The sequence below is a fragment of the Rhinolophus sinicus genome, chromosome X, assembly GCF_036562045.2.
Source record: "Rhinolophus sinicus isolate RSC01 chromosome X, ASM3656204v1, whole genome shotgun sequence".
NCBI lineage: Eukaryota > Metazoa > Chordata > Mammalia > Chiroptera > Rhinolophidae > Rhinolophus > Rhinolophus sinicus.
In genome coordinates, this window is record NC_133768.1 from 31,092,267 (window position 1) to 31,110,654 (window position 18,388).

At 39.8% G+C, this 18,388-nt stretch overlaps 1 long non-coding RNA gene and 1 pseudogene across 11 annotated transcripts in view; both read right to left on the minus strand.

Moving 5' to 3' along the window:
* Positions 1 to 18,388, minus strand: part of LOC141569739 (uncharacterized) — a 204,949-nt gene that overhangs the window by 117,607 nt on the left and 68,954 nt on the right. The window lies entirely within an intron of this gene.
* LOC109455909 (uncharacterized) lies at positions 1,253 to 17,029 on the minus strand (annotated as a pseudogene).

An 18,388-nucleotide genomic window follows, 5' to 3' on the forward strand; every position in this document is an offset into this window, starting at 1 on the left:
TATCAATTTTCAGTATCAAAACATTGCAGTCTTGGTTTCTCTTTCTCCCAGTCAGCCCCCAAACAGACCACACCAATGGAGAACATTTTAAGCCAATAAGCTGCAGGATGCACACCTAACAGACCTCACAGAAACCTCACCAAAAAAGGGGGTACTGGGTAGGGAAAAAAACTTTTAAAGATCAGCACTTTGCCAGAGCACAGGCTATCGAGAGCTCTCACAGCCAGATGGGGTGGCCAGTGTGTCCCAACCCCAAAGAAGCAAAGTTTCAAAATAAGATAAAATTTAAAAACAATTTTGTACATAAGCTATTCAAGATTTCTCCAGCACTATCTGATACAAAGCACAATGAGATGGCACTTTTAGAGACAGCAGCTTCAGACCCAGAAAACCATGATGAGATGACTTTCATATGGCTACATCAGTGGCAAAAACCATCACTTTCTTTCTTTTGAGGAGGCAGGAGAGCAAGTAACTGGTCACCTCAATATAAGGGGCACATGATCCATTCTGTGAGCTGTTGGGAAGGGGGGTAGAGATGAGACAAGGATTTGATCTCAGAGGTCTCTTCATTTAATTTTATCACTTTTTGATGCAAAAAATAAAAATAAAATTGCCCAAAGATACCTTAAAGCTAAAAACCTGAACAGCACTTTTTTTGGGGGGGTGGGGTGGGGTGCTAAGTCCTAGAATCACCTTTCTGGTTTGGCTGGTACTCTGTGCAAAGCAATAAGTTTCCCCATGGTGGAGTCTTTCTCTGGGCTCTGTTTGGCTCTCAGTAAGGCAGACCCATACCTCTTTCCCTCCTCTGTGGAAAGGACAATTTGCATTAAGCTGAAAAATTACCTTCTAAAAGTGAGAAAGGGATTAGACTGCTACTTCAGAACTGTGGAATTATTTGGAATGCTTCCAAATGGTTGCTACATCAACAACAATAGAAAAGGTAATTATAAAACGTGTACATCCCATGATTTTAAAGACACTTTGCACTGTGCTCACATCCCCTTAAATGCTGTTCCCAAAGGTACTCAGCTTCTAACCCAACAGGAATCTCTAGGGAGAGGCAGAGACAGTTTGGTGTAAAAGATGCAGGGGTTGGGGTGGGAGGCAGTAAAAGGAGAAAGGAGCCTTTCAATTAAAGATCAGGCCTCAGTTTAAAGGTCAGCTTAGGCAGGCTGGCCTCTGGTGGAGTCCGGGTTGGAGGGAGGAGCAGTGGCAGCGCGGGACTGGGGCACTCTGCATCTCATTCAGGTCAGGCAGTTTGGTTGGGTCTCCTTTGCGTAGAGAGGTGTTCCTCTTTGGTGCATTTCAGTTTATCTTCCAAATCATTGGTTGTCTTTTCCAGCTTGGCTACCGATCTCTCAGCAAACTCCGCCTGGGTCTCTGCCTCCTTGAGTTTATCAGTAAGAATCTTTATCTCTTCTTCATATTTGTCTTCTTATTGAGAGTACTTTTCTTCAGCGGCACTCAGACACTTCAGGTTCTGGTCCCCGAGTCTGATCTGCTCATCCCATCTCTCAGCAACGGGACTCTTCCAGTTCAGCTCATTCCTCTGTGCATTACAAGGCTCCCTCAGTAACCAACAACTTACGGAGCCACCTCTTCATGCTTCCTATCTGCCTCTTCTGCGATGTTGAGTTCTTTGAGTTGGATTTCCTAGCGTTCCATCTTTTCTTCATCTTCTAAAGCTCAGTTTTCAATAACCTTCATACCTCTCGCTCTCAGCAGCTTTCTCAGCTTCCTTCAGCTTTTGCAGAGCAGTGGCCGTGTGCTCCTGAGTGTCATTCAGCTCCTCTTCAATCAACTGAATCCTAAGTTTCAAGGATGCCGCCTGAGCCTCGGCCTGTTCCCGGGACCTCCTTTCGCCCTCCTGTTCCTGCCGGAGGCGCTGGGCCACGTCCTCTGCGTCATGAGGCTGCTGCTTCAGAACCTGGATCTTGTGCTTCTCCGCCTCAATGGTGGTGATCCTGGCCGTGGCGCCCACCCAGCTCCTGCCTGCGCTCAGCGCTGCAGCCTCTTCTCTCCATTTTTTTCATGTTGTTCTTCAGCCTCTCTCTTTTCCTAACTTTTATGACACGGAAGTCTCTTTGTTCTATCTTGTTCTGGATGCTCTTTCTCTGTCTCCTGCACTGATTTTCTTCCTCCTCTTGCTCCTAAAAGTCTTCCAAGACTCTGCCATTGGTCATTATTTTTTCTCTCCCTTGAACCTTGGTGAGTTTACCAATGTTCATCGCATTATCTATCAAACCTACATCTCTTAATTCAATGATTTCCTCAAGCTCTATCCCTATGTTCACAATTTCCCAATGGACATAAAACACCCTGGATAATCCAACAGCATCTCAAACTCAACAGGTCCAAAGGTAAATTCATGTTTTCCCATAAATTATCTCCTTTCTCAAAGGCTTGAAGCTTGTTCTTTGCTCCTCCCTATATCTAATCTGTTGCCAGATCTGTAAACTGTCTGCCTTTGTAGCAGCTGCGCCTGCCTCCTATATCCCATTCTCACTACCACTGCCCTACTCCCAACCCTCACAATCACTCATATTGTACTTTGTAATAAGCTTCTAATTTCTCTCCTCTACCCTTCCTTTCCTATTCCACTATATCCAGCAAAATCAAAATAATTTCCTAAAGTAGGGCAATGATGTCTTACTTGCTCAAAACCCCTCAGGAGCTCCCCAGTTCCTTTCTCAGTGAGTCTAAATCTATCCCTCCTACATTCAAGCTTCTTTGTGATCTATTCCCAACCTATCTGTGCTTGGCTTTTCCCCTTCTCCTACTATACAAGAAAACTGAATGACTTGTTCCCTAGACCTGTCCCCAGATTCTCTACCTCCATGCCTTTTTTCATACCACTTCCCTCCTCTTTGCTTGTTAAAATCCAGACCAGTATTCAATGTCATTTTGCAAGCCTTCTCCTCTGTCTTCTCTTATAAAGACCTGGTTGAAACCTTTGCCAAGACCCCATCTGAAAGTTCAATTACAGCAATTATTACATTTTGCAATTAATTACAGCATTCTGTGAACCTGTTTTATTCCACTACTCAGCCTGGAACCTCTGTTTTTTAATTGGGCAATACAATGGGTAATACATGGGGAATACCCCCAGGATCCCCCCATATGTAATCCCCTCCCCTTGAGTGTGAACTGGACCTAGTGATTGTCCTCTAACAAACAGAATAGGGCAAAAGTGTTGAGAAAACACTTCCCTGATTAGTTATACAAAACATTCCCTCTTGCTAGCAGACCCTCTTGCTGGTTTTGATGAAGCAAGCCTCTCTGCTGGGAAGGCCCATGTGGCAAGGAATTGAGAGTGGCCTCCAGCCAAGAGCCAGCAAGGAAGTGAGGCCCTCAGTCCAAACACCTTCAAGAAACTGAATCCTGCTAACCATGACGGGAGTGTGCTTGGAAGTCAATCCTTCCCCAGGGAGACTACAGCCGTAGCACACATCTTGATTGCAGCCCAGGGGAGATCCTGAACCAGAGGGCTCAGCTGGGAGATACATGTGTGGTATTAAAAAAAGAAAACTGCTGTCAGGAAAGCGGAGAAGGAGTCATTCTTGTTATTCTCTGTAGCACTTGCAACTTCTGGCTCAGCCACTTACCAGTAGAAATGCTAACTAATAATCTATCACTTCTGACGAATTTTACAGTCCAATAAACTTCGCTAGGATGGTGGCAATAAACCGCTCGAAAAGCATTAACTTCCCAGTATGATGGGTACTCTGTGCCCTTACAACCAAGTAGACAACAAATAAATTATGAGTGAGGACTGGGTAAAGAATTGCTTTTAATGCATACAAAATAAGCCTTTGGTTTTGTGTTTGTTTCAATCAATTAATCAATCAAGAAGGGATAATGCAAATTGGGCACCAGCTGGCTTACAGTGCAATGGTAAGGAAAGCTATGCTCAGTGCCTCCCAGGCAACCTTGTGTTTTCCAACATGCGCCTGTTTGTGCCCCTGCATCCCCACCCATATATAGCAGAGTTGTCATGTAAATGCACATCAGCCAAGGATGCTTTCCCTAACTCTTTATTCCTCTTGTTGCCATGGGATGACAGATGAAAACTCAGAGTAGATGTAAAATTGAAAAATATGTAGCCCTCCAACTTCTACAGCAACAAAAGGTCAGAAAGGAATGGATGACATTGAGCCACTTAGCCACAATGATGGCAGGAGTAGAACAAGTCCAGAAGATAAAGGCAATTGGGTAATGACCCACAAGGGAAAACGTACACCTTCTCTATCCTTTGCAAACAGTAGTTGGCAACAACTGTCCTGATTTGTCTGAATTTGTTCCTGTTTTGGCATTGAAAATCCTGCATTCTGGGAAACAGCTGAGTCCTTGGTAAACCAGAATGGTTGGTCACTCTAGCAATAATCATTAACTCCAAAAGGGCTCTGCTCCCATTGAAGTTTGCTTTCTTATGGGAGATGTCAATAAAAACCCATTTTCTTAAACTTTTCTCTTTGAAAGCTATAAGTATTCTACTGGCAAAGCTTTTTTCTTTTCAGGTAGTGCCATCATTTCTGTTGCTTCCACTAAAAAGTGAAAAAGATATTGTCTTTTGGAAAAAGACATCAGAAAGATTTTAAATCTTACTCACGTGATATATTTCAGCTGAAAGTTGGGGGATGAGATAGGGGAGTCAGTGTGGAAGACAGAAAGCTGTCAAAAATATGAGCTAAGAACACATTTGAATCCAACAGTATATTAACTGATGGAATCATTTGGCTGAAGACAAGGCACAAAGTTAATTATGTTAATGGTCACTTTTCACCCCTAGAGATTTGGTCCTTAAAATTTGCAAATTTTACAGCTAGAGGATACCCTGGATGTAATCTACTCCAAACTCTTCCTGTTTAGATAACAATCAAGGAAGCTTAAACTTCCACTTTGCTGCCTGTTACAGAACACTGGTTTGGGGAGATCTTAATATGTTTTATCTGATAAAAGGGCTCCTTGAACATATAAATTGGAGAAATGTCAAGGAATATCAAACAAGTTTCTTGACTGCAGGAATTTTCTAGGCATTTTATGTGCTCACAGTGACTTTTATTCAAAAATGTACATTTGGATCACCTGGGGAACTTTTTTTTTAAGTTTATTGGGGGTGACAATTGTTAGTAAAATTACATAGATTTCAGGTGTACAATTCTGTATTACATCATCTATAAATCCACCTGGGGAACTTTAAAAAACAACAACTATATTTAACTGGGCCCCACCCGGATCTAGGGAATAAGAGATGAAACATCACTCTCTGAATAGGTCTGATGTTCACCTCATTCAGAATCACTGCCTAATGTGCACTGTGAATCTACAAGAGTAAGACAATAGATGCTCCGAAGAAATCCAAAACACTAATTCAAAAAGACAGATGCATCTCTGTGTTCACTGTACCATTATTTACGGTAACCAAGATATGGAAGCAACCTAAGTGTCCATCAATAGACAACTGGATGAAGAAGAGGTGGTACATATACACAATGGAATATTACTTGGCCATGAAAAGAATGAAATCTTACCATTTCTAACAACATGGATGGATCTGGAGGGTATTATGTTAAGTGAAATAAGAGACAGAGAAAGACAGAAACCATGTCATCTCACTTATATGTGGAATCTAAAAAAACAAAATAAATGAACAAGCGAAACAGAAACAAACACATAGACACAGAGAACAGTTTGATGGTTGCCAGATTGGAGTGGGGTTGGGGGTGAGAGAGAAAGGGGAAGGGATTAAGAAGTACAAATTGGTAGTTACAAAATAGCCATGGGGATTATGAAGTACAGCATAGGGAACATAGTTAATAATATTGTGATAACTATGTATGATGTCAGGTGGGGACTAGACTTCGTAAGTTACATAAATGTCTAACTACTATGCTGTACACCTGACACTAATATAATACGGTATGTCAACTGTAATTAAAAAATTAAAATAAAAAAGAAAATAGATGCAGTATTTTCTAACCTTACCTGATCATATATCTTACTTTCCTCTCTCTTCCCTCCTCCCTCCCTTCTTCCTTCTTCCCTTCCTTCCTTCCTTCCTTCCTTCCTTCCTTCCTTCCTTCCTTCCTTCCTTCCTTCCTTCCTTCCTTCCTCCCTCCCTCCCTCCCTCCCTCCCTCCCTCCCTCCCTCCCTCCCTCCTTCTCTCTCTCTCTCTCTCTCTCTCTCTCTCTCTCTCTCTCTCTCTCTCTTTCTCACTCTCTCTCCACATACACACACACACTTTGTTTGGGGGAAATACTGATTTATATTTTGAGGTCTTGTTTGTTTGATCAACCATTACAAGGGGAGAAAATAGAAACTTATAATGATATCTGTAAATAGAACTTACTTAAAAACATTATTTTACACTGTCACAACTACGTTCCCCTACAACTATTAGAGTTTCATTACTATCATCTGTGAATTGACAAATAAGCTAATGTGTGTGTGTATTTAGTTGCATAACACATGGACATCTTGATTCATCTATACCCTCAACCACTTTTCCCGTCTCCCCACCACTAGATTTTTTGAAGGAAATCCCAGATAATCATATTATTTTACTCATAAATATTTCAAAATATATCTCTAAATCTAAAAAATAAGGATAATTTTTAATATAATTGCAATACCATTATCACATCAAAAATTAACAATAATTCTTTAATATTATCAAACATTCAGTTGGTATGCAAACTTAAAAATTAACAAGGTGCTGACACCTTAGTGATAATATATTTTCCTAACCAAGAGCATGGTATGTCTTTTTATTTGTTCATGGGTATTTTTGTGCATTTCAGAAGTGTGCTATAGCTTTTCTCATATAGGTTTCGGACTTTTTAAAAATAGGTGAAGTTTTCACCTAGGTGTTATATTTTATTTATTTGGACTTATTCTTTGCTGTTTTAAAAGGGGTCTTCCATCCATTAAATTTTTTAACTTGTTATTGTTTGCATATATAAACTTTATTAATTTTAATTCACTTTGTTAAGGTATAATTTACATACAACATGCACCGATTTTAAGTGTACAGCTCAGTGAATTTTAATAAAAGCATATACTCATTTAACCACCACCCCATTATTGATTTTATATGTTGATTTTATAACCTGTTAATTTACCAAATTCTATTTTTTGATATATTCTTTCAAAGTTTTTACTACCTTTCGGCCAGTCATTTAAAAAGACCTCATGTTTCAATTTCTCTTTTTGGTTGGTTTTACTTCTCACTCTATCCTACCATGCCAAAGAGATTTTCCAGTCAATGCTGCTATAGGAATAGATTCAATGTCAATTTCTGACTGCTTCTAGAGATTTAAGTTGTTATTATAGGCATAAAGAAACACGATCCTCTTTGCAACAGGTGTCATGCTAACCACAAGTTGACTGATGTAAGCAGCTAATAATAATTGGAATGTGAGCTGACTCAAGAATCGACATCCGGCTCATTAATATTTGCTTCAGAGAAACAGGCTCAAATGTTCTTCTCCAGTCTCAATGGGTCCATGACCTGGATGTTTAGATGAATAAATTTACAGCTGAGCCCAGTACTAAGGTTGTCATTACTCAGACAATTCCAAGTGACCGCTGTCTGGGAAAATGTGTTTACCAAGCCCCAGCTGTTATATTTATGAATATTTAGGAAGCTACAGTGACTGGCAATGGTCTCAGTGCCCCCAAAATGGGATAATTTTATTTGAAAGTTGAAAGGCAGCCAACTCTCTCACCTAACTGAGACCACAATAAGAGCAGCAGCTTTGCATGGGAGTCGGGGCTTTCCAGGCTGTCCTGGGGCAATCAACACCAAGAGGATAAACTGGTACCTACTTAGCCATATATGGAACAAGGTGGTGAGAGCAGAAGGGTGAGACATTCTGGTTGGAGGATATTAGGAGAAAAGAATGGGTTCTTCCAGAACTTCCCAGAGCTGATGGAGACTGTAACACATCATTTATTATACTTCATTTTTGTCTTAGTCTGGGGTTCTGATAAAGCAGACTCTGAGCAAGGATTTGGATGCAAGTAGTTTATTGGGAGACGAGGTATGATCTCCAGAAGCCTAGTGAAGGAAGGAAGGATAATTCATAAAATTATGAATGTGTAAATGAAAGGGTTACTGCTATGCAAATGGGCTCAATCTCACTGGGCACTCCCTGAGATACTGTGTTAAACATGCCTCAGAGTTGTCCTACTGTGAGCTGAGGACACTGAGGTATTTATACACTAATTTCCATCCCTTATCAGTTCAAGGTCACTATTAGAAAAGGGGCAGAAGTTAACACTCTGTATTTCTAAACTCACCCACATGTAGACCAAGCATGCAGCTGAGGCCAGAGAGTATCCTCTGGCAAAGAGTTGTGTGGGAACTATTTATAAGCAATTTCCAGAGTAGACAAAGAAGATCCGGGTGCTCTAATTCTATATTGCTTGTGTTACTCTCTGGCTGTTTTTATACTTGAGTTTCGTTTCACCAACAGTAATGTAAACTCTCTGAATGCATGGGCTACAGCTTATATTTGTATTGCTTCCTCCATAAATTCTGGTGAGCTCCTGGCTACTGCAAGATGAAATCCACTAAAGTCCACCATGACCTGGGCCTTGCCCAGATTTCCTCTCCAGACTTCCTTCCAGTCCACTTTCTCATTCCAAGCACCTGTTATTCCATTTACCTCAAGCACCTCCTCTCTGCCTGGAATACCTCTTCTTCCCTCGCCCAACTGCTCAACACTGATCACCTTTCAAGATCAGCTAAGTAACTCTTCTTTCATAGAAGTGTTCCATGTTCCACCCAATTAGAGTAATCCTGCCTTCTTTTGCAAATCACTACCTGGCTGTTACCTCTATTATAGAATTTATCATACTGTATTGAAGTTATATTTTTACGTGTTAGTCTTGCCTACCAGAGTGTGAGTGCATTGAGAAAGTAAACTGTGTCTTATACATTTCTTTATCTGCAGCACTTAGCTCAGTGCCTGCTATAGAGTAAATGCTCAATAAGTATATTTTGAATGAATAAATGAACATGACCAACAAATCCTCCAGATCAGGTGAAACAAGAAGCTGGACATACCTGTTTGGACACCCTTAATAATTCCTCTCAAATATTTGTAGATTGAATGGAAAATATTCCCCAGAATAGCATGTCATTGCCCTTCAGCCAAAGACAAACAAGAACACACCTGTAGTTAAACAAGTTGGAATTCTACTCCTTGCAGAAAGAGAACACACGTTATGAAGGACTCTGCGGTGTCTCAGTAAGAGTATGTTAGAAAGGGAACTATTCTAGGATTTGGGCTTTGGATAGATGATTTGGGGGAGGGACCAAAGAAGCAGAGAGTTGCTCTACATTGGATGCTGTCTGAAAGCAGGGGCGATCCTATCATGGGGCATTTTGTGAGAGGTATATAGTGACTTTGATTTTGTCTGTGCTTAGACAAAATTACAAAGTAACCTTGTTATTTTTTTTTCATTTTATCATGGTCTCGGAGTAACTGTATCTGAATTTGGTATTCTATGAGATTGTTTACGTCCAACAGAACAAAATGGGCTGGCTGTGAATGTTTGACCAGCCTGTAAAAATACTAAGGTCTAGTTGTGAACATCAGATAAAGTTCTGAACATCAGGGAATGCTTCCCTCCCCTACCGCCACTTTTTTGAGAAGATGAGAGGAGAGGAAGGCCTAAAAGAAAGGTTATTTGTACAGGTATTGATAGCATCCATAAGTGTGGAATGAGAGCAGAAAAGAAGGGAATAAAAGTGAAAATCAAACTGAAATTTCCATCCTGCTCTGTGACCTTTCAGGTTGACAAGAGTTTTAAACCCTGAAGCTCTGTATAGTACTAAAGACATATAATGGCTCAAAGATTTTTTCCCTCACAAGAAAGCAAGTAGTATAGATTCTTCTTCGAAGGCATAAAACCATAAGGTTTGGAAAATTAAAATACTTAATTCAGCAGCAATATCATTTGTGAAGTGATAAAATAATAGGATTTCCTGTTCTTTGTCTCCATGTTCTGGCCACTCTCTTTTTTAAAAAAAACCAAAACTGTTCCCAATAAATTTAATAAAAAATAAAAGTTGTTGATATCCTTTGTGGGGATGAGGGTTAGATAACAAATCTGAAAGTATATAATTTATATTCAGGAAGGAAAAAAAGAATTTGGAATTTTCTGGTAGTTAAATTGTTTATAAAGGTCTGTGACTGGAAATCTAAGTCTACGGGTCATTAAAAAGCCATTACAATATTCACTCAACAAATTAGTTTTGGGCACTTAGTATAAATTAGGTACTATGCTAGATGTAGTAGTTACAGGTCTAAATGATCTGTGATCGACTTTTGGGGGACTTTTTATTTAGATATAGTTTCAAACTTAGAGAAAATTTGCAACAATAGTTTACCCTTCATAGAAGTTCACTAATTGCTTTTCCTAACCATTTGTGACTGAGTTAGAAAAATTGTGCCCAGCACTTCCTACATACATTCGTGTGTGTTTTCTCAAAGCAAGGACATTCTCCTTCCTTACTACCATGCAATTATTTAAATCAGGAAATTTAACACTGATACGATACCATTATTCAATATATGGTCCATATTAAAATTTTATAAATTGCCTCAATGTCCTTTATAGTTCTTTTTCTCCTTATGCAGGTCCAATCCAGGATCATGCATTTAGTTGTCATGCTTTTTAGTCTTCTTTAACCTGGGACAATTCCTCAGTCTTTCTCTGCCTTTCCTGACCTTTAAACTTTTGAGAATTGCAGGTCAGTCATTTTATAGAATGCCCCTCAATTTGGGTCTGTCTGATGTTCTCGTTATTAAATTCAAGGTGTGAATATTTAGCAGGAATACGTACTTCATTTTAAATCTCAGAATACGTGCCTCAATCTACATATCCCCCGCTTTGACCTGACACTGCACAGGTCGGGGACCTTTGAAGTCTCCTGGTAAAACCCAGACTTTTTTCTGCTTCCTTTTATGATCCTTAATTTAGCCATCAGAGTTGGTAAACTCCGGATGAGGATGTCTGCTTCTTGGGGAGTTTATACTCAGCTGAAACCTTACATAAATTGAAAACTCTTTCCTAATGTGTGCCTCTCCCACTCCCCCCATGGATCAGTGCCTGTTTCACTGTTACTGTGAAGACAAAATTATTCATCAAGGCGGATAAATGACTTATGGAGATAAATAAAACGACATGAACATAGTAAAAACGTTTCCCTCTTCTAAATAAGTAGAATTTTTAACCCAACCCTTTAAGACTGTACATCTTTATGACAAAGGAGAGTCAACTACATAGTGTCCCAAAAGCAAGAGCTTTAAACAGGCACTACAGTAAAGAAGAAATTCAAGGCCTCAGTGATGCCTGCAGTTTGGATTGTGCCTATTTAGTCCCGGCTCCCTCATGCTGACATATCCAAAGCTACCACAAAGTAGAAGGAGGAAGATGTGTGGGTGAAAAGCGTGGGAGAAGACTCCCAAGAATTGGAAACTATGCAAAGAGTAGAAACCAGCAGTTAATTAGTTTCAGCTCTGAAATGACCCCTTTGTGTAGCTTGTCCTTCCTGAGAGGTCAAAATGCTGTCATGCCTGCTTTTAGCAGTGTGGTAATTAACTAATCCCGGGTCCCAAATAAGGTGCTTCCACTTATTTGGCTGAAGAGTGGTCCTCCTTCATTTTCTTTTATCCTTTCATACTCACTGAACATCACATCCAAGAAATGAGCAAATTTTTACATTTCATTTCCACATATAGGGCCTATTGAGAGGGAGGAATGATCATTAAGGAAGATTCTAAAATCTAAAGTTATCCCTGAAACTGAGAAGCAAGCTTATTTTAGGATGTTACTATCTTAGCTCTCTACTAAGCTCTGTTGGGATATAAAGTCAGTTGATAAAAATAGTTAACATTTATTGTGCATGTAGCATGTGCTAGGCCATGACTTAGGGATTTCACATGGTTTGTCCTACTTAATATTCCTAAAATCTATCAATTGGATAGTATTAGGATCATGACCAGTTTTTCAGGTCAGGAAGCTGAGACCAAGAAAAGTAAAGGGAGCCGGCCCGGTGGCTCAGGTAGTTGGAGCTCCGTGCTCCTAACTCTGAAGGCTGCCAATTCGATTCCCACATGGACCAGTGGGCTCTCAATCACAAGGTTGCTGGTTTGACTCCCGCAAGGGATGGTGGGCTACGCCCCCTGCAACTAGCAATGGCAACTGGACGTGGAGCTGAGCTGTGCCCTCCACAACTAAGATTGAAAGGACAACAACCTGACTTGGAAAAAAGTCCTGGAAGTACACACGGTTCCCCAATAAAGTCCTGTTCCCCTTCCCCAGTAAAAAATCTTTTTTAAAAAAGAGAAAAGTAAAGGGACTAGACCAAGATGAGTTAGCCTAGAGGCAGGATTTGAACACAGCAGTCTGGACCAGCGCCCATTGCTCAACCACTGTGCTATTTGCCTTCCAGCTTACAACTTGCCTAGTGTCTAATGGATTCCATAAGACAACTGAAAGAAAATGAATCCATGCCAGAAACTGAGTTGGGTTTGTCAGGGAAGATTTCATAGAAGGCAGATTGGAACTGGGCAGAAAAGTGGACTGAGTTTGATTTGGTGAAGACAGGTATGAAGGGCCTTCCAGGTGAGGGAAACCACATGAAAACTGCAAATATTAGGACAGCAAACTGAGCACTTTGGCTGTGACAGAGAGCTCCTCCAGTCTTTCACAGGAGACATTAGCAATAGTACAGGGTCACTGCAATGGCAAGGCAATGGGGCCGCCATGCTCCTCCCACTTCCCTTGTTCCACCAGCACTGCCTTTGGTTCCAGTCTCCACTGGGATAGCATGTGAGGATGAGCCTGCCTCTGGCCAGCCCAGCATGATTTCTGTTCTCTCTGTTTCAGCTTCTCTTCCTGGAACTGGGTGGTTGAGTTTAATTCAGGATGTGGCAATAGAAAGTTCTAACACATTCTCCAATTTGGTTTTACCACCAGTAAAGCTATCTTGATTTCCATCTGGCTTCTTTTGTGTGTTCTAATTGATTTGAACTTGGATAAAAGGTAAGATGAGCAATTAGTACCCCAAAAACTTCTAACAATGGGGAAGTAGAAGAAAACTTATTTTAAAAGGTAGATTAGACATGGTAGAACAAGGAGGGCCTTGAAGACTGGTACAAGGAATTTAGTTATAGCCTACAGGAATCATTTATAATTATCTGTACAAGTGCGTGTGCATGCGCACGTACACGCATTGGTTAGCCTTAGAGAAATTTATGTTGGGCCTTGTTTTCAAACTAACCTCTAGAATTTTAATGTCATCAAATCCCCATTTTTCCACAAATAAATTTGCCAAGAACCTTAAGTCATTTTAAAAAGCCAAACTAATATTTTGTCCATATGTCTTTGAATCATTTATTGTCTGCTCAGCAAGGTACTGTTTTTCAAGAATTATTTGATCACTAAAGAACATTTCAGCCTATTTGGGAGACTTTAATAAAGCTTTCTCCTACATCTCCATTCTTGACATTTAAAGTAATGGTTGGACAAATATGTCATTATTTGGAAACATCTTTCTTCCCAAATAGTCTACCTCAAATTATAGTTTTTCAATTGATCTCATGTTATTAGGCGATTTTTTTTCTCATTGGCTTATGTGTTTATATTTGACCAATAATTCAAAAATAATTTTGATTTTAAGTATGTATTTTAAGTACAGAGATTTGAGTTTTAATCCAAATATAAAAATTGTTAACTGTTTCCTTATATCTCTTACTTCCAACTACCAGAAAATGGGCAAAACTCTTTTCTTGAGTAATAAATTTTCCAGTATATTCTTTTTTTTTATTATCAAAAGACTGCATGAAAACAGGAAGATAAGGTTTTCTCCTTAATTGAGCAAAACAGTTGCCTCAATCTCTGTAAAATATTCTTCCTGTGCCTCTGACCTTTGTAGGATAAGATAAGTGATAGCATGCCTTTGGTCTTTCTGCTCTAGGAAGGAAAGTTGTAGGAAAAGAATTGATTTTTTCCACTCTGTAATTTGAGAACAAACTTATAACTCCAGATTTTCAAACAGCAAGGAAAATAATACACAATTATTAGATTGCTATCTGGGGGACACAAATGTATGAATTTAGTAGAAAACAACTCACCAGTAAAACGAAACGCATTTTTAAAAGAATGCTGCATTTTACTGCTTTCCCTCTTGGCTTCTGGAATTTAACCTCTGTCTGACCCACCTCTATTCTAATCACTTTGGCTCTTTTTGCTTCCGTAAAGTTGTCTTCTCTTTTGTCTAAAATGAACTGCAGAGCTATTTTTTAATCTGCATTTTTAAAGTTTACTTTATCTACTTATACACAACCTTGTTCCACAAAGAGTTTAAGGTGACTTAAAAGAATCCCTAAAATACACCAAGAAATTAGAAACACAAGAACCAGGAATGAAGCTTATACAAAAACACTTATACAATCCTACGCATTTACTCTGGGTGGACCACAAATTTGACTCTAAGCTTTCTAGCAGGCAGTCAAAAAAGGAAAGTTACTTAGTTATATCATTTACAGTGTCCATAAAACAAAAACAAACCAATTATCCAAGTGATACACTGTTATTCCTAATATTAAGACCAGAAAGAAATTTCTCTTGAGAGGCTTCATAAAGAGGTCAGTGAATGATGTAATAATCAGTGTTCTCAATAGCAACTCAATGGGAGACACAAAGATGAATTTCACAGGGCTCTTTCTTACTGTATTCAGTATAGGCAGATAGCATCACACCAACTTGGAAATCAGGAAAAGCAATTTACTTATGAGCTTGGGGGTTGAGGCAGGGATACAAATATGATATTGGTCAAGGTGCTCAGCTGTCTGCTCTACTAGGCAAAACCAAAGATAAATTTTAGAACAATAGAGTTTAATCCAGTACCCACAAACTAAAAAGCTTTTGCACAGCAAAGGAAACCATCAATAAAACAAAAAGGCATCCTACTGAATGGGAGAAGGAAGATATTTGTCAATGATACATCTGATAAGGGGTTAATATCCAAAATTTATAAAACACTCATTCAACTCAACACCAAAAATACAAAACAAACAAAAAAACAACCCAATTAAAAAATGGACAGAGGACATGAAGAAACGTTTCTCTAAAGAGGACATATAGATGGCAAACAGACATATGAAAAAATGCTCAACCCCACTAATCATTAGAGAAATGCAAATAAAAACCACAATGAGATACCACCTCACTTCTGTCAGAATGGCCATCATCAATAAATCAACAAACAACAAGAGCTGGCGAGGATGTGGAGAAAAGGGGACCCTCATGCACTGTTGTTGGGATTGCAGATTGGTGCAGCCACTATGGAAAATAGTATGGAGGTATCTCAAAAAACTGCAAATGGAACTACCTTATGACCCAGCACTTCCACTCTTAGGTATCTATCCAGAGAAATCCAAAACGCTAATTTGAAAAAATATGTGCACCCCTATGTTTACTGCAGCGCTATTCAAAATAGCTAAGACATGGAAACAACTGAAATGCCCATCCCTAGAGGACTAGATTAAGAAACTGTGGTACATTTATACAATGGAGTATTATTCGGCCATAAAGAAGAAAGAAATCTTACCATTTGCAATGATATGGATGGACGTAGAGAACATTATACTAAGTGAAATAAGTCAGACGGAGAAAGACAAATACCATATGATCTCACTTATATGTGGAATCTGAAGAAAAGAATAAATGAGCAAACTAAACAAATAGTCTCAGAGATATAGAGAAAAAACTGATAGCTGCTAGATGGGAGGGCGATGGGGATGGGGGAGAAGGTGAGGGGATTAGAAAGCACAAATTGGTAGCCACAATATTGCCATGGGGATATGAAGGACAGTTTGTTGTAAAGATTTTGTAGGGTGTCAGATGGGAACGTGTATTATTAGGGAGATCACTTCATGGACAGTGTAGATGCCTGATCACTGCAGTGTACACCTGAAGTTGAAGCTGACTAATATTGAATGTCAACTATAATTTAATATATATATATAGTCACAGGCTGTGGAGTACAGCATAGTGAATAAAGTCAATGGAATTGTAACAGCTATATGCAGTGTCAGAGGGGTAGTAGATTGGGGGAGGGGGTTATCACTTTGGGAGGGGTGTAAAAGTCTAACTATTACATTGTTTTGTACACCTGAAACTAATAAAAAAAAAATCCAGTACCCAGAGAGGCTTCAGAGAAATTATGAAACCACCAAAGTTGTATGCAACATTTTATGAATAGATGCATTTTTTTCTTGTCAGAGAAAACATAGTTTATCAGATGTTCAACATACACAGATGACTCACAAGTTAGAAACAATTTCTTTAGAAAACCTAGAGAATTAAACAGACTATAAATCCTTCACACTATTCTGCATGCTTTCCCCCCCTCACAGCTTAGCTTTTTCCCCTCTACAATAAGAACCTATTTTGTTTCCATTTGGTCTCACAGCTTGGGCAAGGGTTTCAAGGTGGTTAGAAAGTTGTCTCCTGGCTGGAGAAAGAGGCTGGGGCAGAAATCCTGATGACAGGAGGATGCAGACGGATTCCTCAAAGTCTGCTGGGCTTGGGAGCCTTCTAGCGGCGCTTGAGGGTGAGCCTTTTAAGAGAAACTTGCCCAGCCCAGCCTTGGGGGGCTGGCTGGCCTGTGGCGGTTGGTCATGTGGTCGGTCATTTTCTTGATGAGTTTCCGCGCATCTTCTAGGAAGGGGCTCTCCACAATGTCACAGAAATGACAGTCTGTGTTGGCAGACCCCACGGCATGCAGATCTAAAAGGGCCTGGTTCGTGATCTTGTCCAGGCCCCAGGCAGCTTCCATGGCATCCATGCTGCCCCTCCACTCATCTTGAGACTGCTTTTTCCCATCCTGGTTGAGGACACAGCTGCTCCACTGGGTTTGCATCTTCAAGAGAAGCTTGGTGCCCTTGGGATTCTCCTCAGCCAAGTCACTGAAGAAGAAAGAGGTCTCCACTGCGCAGGGCCACATCATCAACTTCAAAACAGAAGCTCAGAGAGAGGTAGGTGTAGGATGCAGGTTAACAGATGGTGGGTGGCAGCCTCTACCTTGGCAGGAATAATTCTTGTTGCTCTTGGTGCTCATGGTTAGTCAGCAATGAGGAGCGAACCAGAAAATATATTGTTGGCTGCTCCCAGAAGCAGGGAATAGCTGAGAAGATGGTGCCAGAAATTGCATCCGAAGGGGAGGAGCGGTGAGAGGCAGGCCCAGGTAGGAGGAAGGTAGGCAGGGGTGGGAGTACCCCATCTAGTCCATCCAAACACTTGAAGCAAGAGACAGGTCGAGGGGACTGCAGGGCACACTGTCTCTCAGTCCAGCTTGTGATAAGAATTTAATTCTAATTTCTTGTCTTATTTTTAGAAAGGAGTTTTATCTGTCATTTTGCCCCATTTTTTACCATAATTTTAAGACGAGGTAAAAATGTCCGAGGTTAAGAACGTCAGAAGTATTGATATTGGAACCCCTCCAATCTTCATTTGTGATGTAAAACTCCCTTGTTTTTTGTTTTAGAGGCTGTATACATATACAGAGGGTGCCAAAAAAATTTATACACATTTTAAGAAAGGAAAAAAAAACACTATTAAAATTGTAATACTCAATATGTACCGATAACAAAAGATGAATACAAGTCACATTTGACTTCTGCAATTACAAGAGGTGCTCAAAGTGGTTACCATCAGCGTCCAGACACTTCTGATGATGGCGAACTACTGCTTGAGCAACGTTGACCAAAGTGTCCACTGTGTACATTTTTTTGTCACCTCCCATATTTTTCCCTGCTCCTAATCCCTCACTGAGAGGGTGACTATTAGTTCCAGTTTTCTCAGAGCAGTCCTGTTGTCCTGTTGTAATTATTAACTTTACCCCATAAATAAATGAATAATTTTTAAAATAATACCCCCTTTCACACTCAAAAGTATTCTTGACCAATATTACTTGGTCACCTTATTCATTGAAAACGAACAAAATCCACACTATGGAATGTGAAATGGGTAGTTTGCCAGACACTGAACTTGAGCATAATTTGTTTTCATAATATTAATTAATCATACCAGTAAGAATCCTATCATAAGTTTTCTAGAATTCAGCCTTCATTTTTTTCATTTGTTAATGCATTTATTCCTTCTTGTAAAAGTTCTACTGAAGAGTGTTTGTGCCAGGTGTTTTGTTAGGTCCCGGTGGCTCCTTGTGCTTATCCAGATATTCCACCATTAACTGAAACATGTCATGTGGATGGGCACTAAAGAAGAACATGCAGATTTATAAACCCCACCAAAACAGAAAATAACATATATAGGCTGAGTTAGCCATTCTCAGCTGGAAGATGGC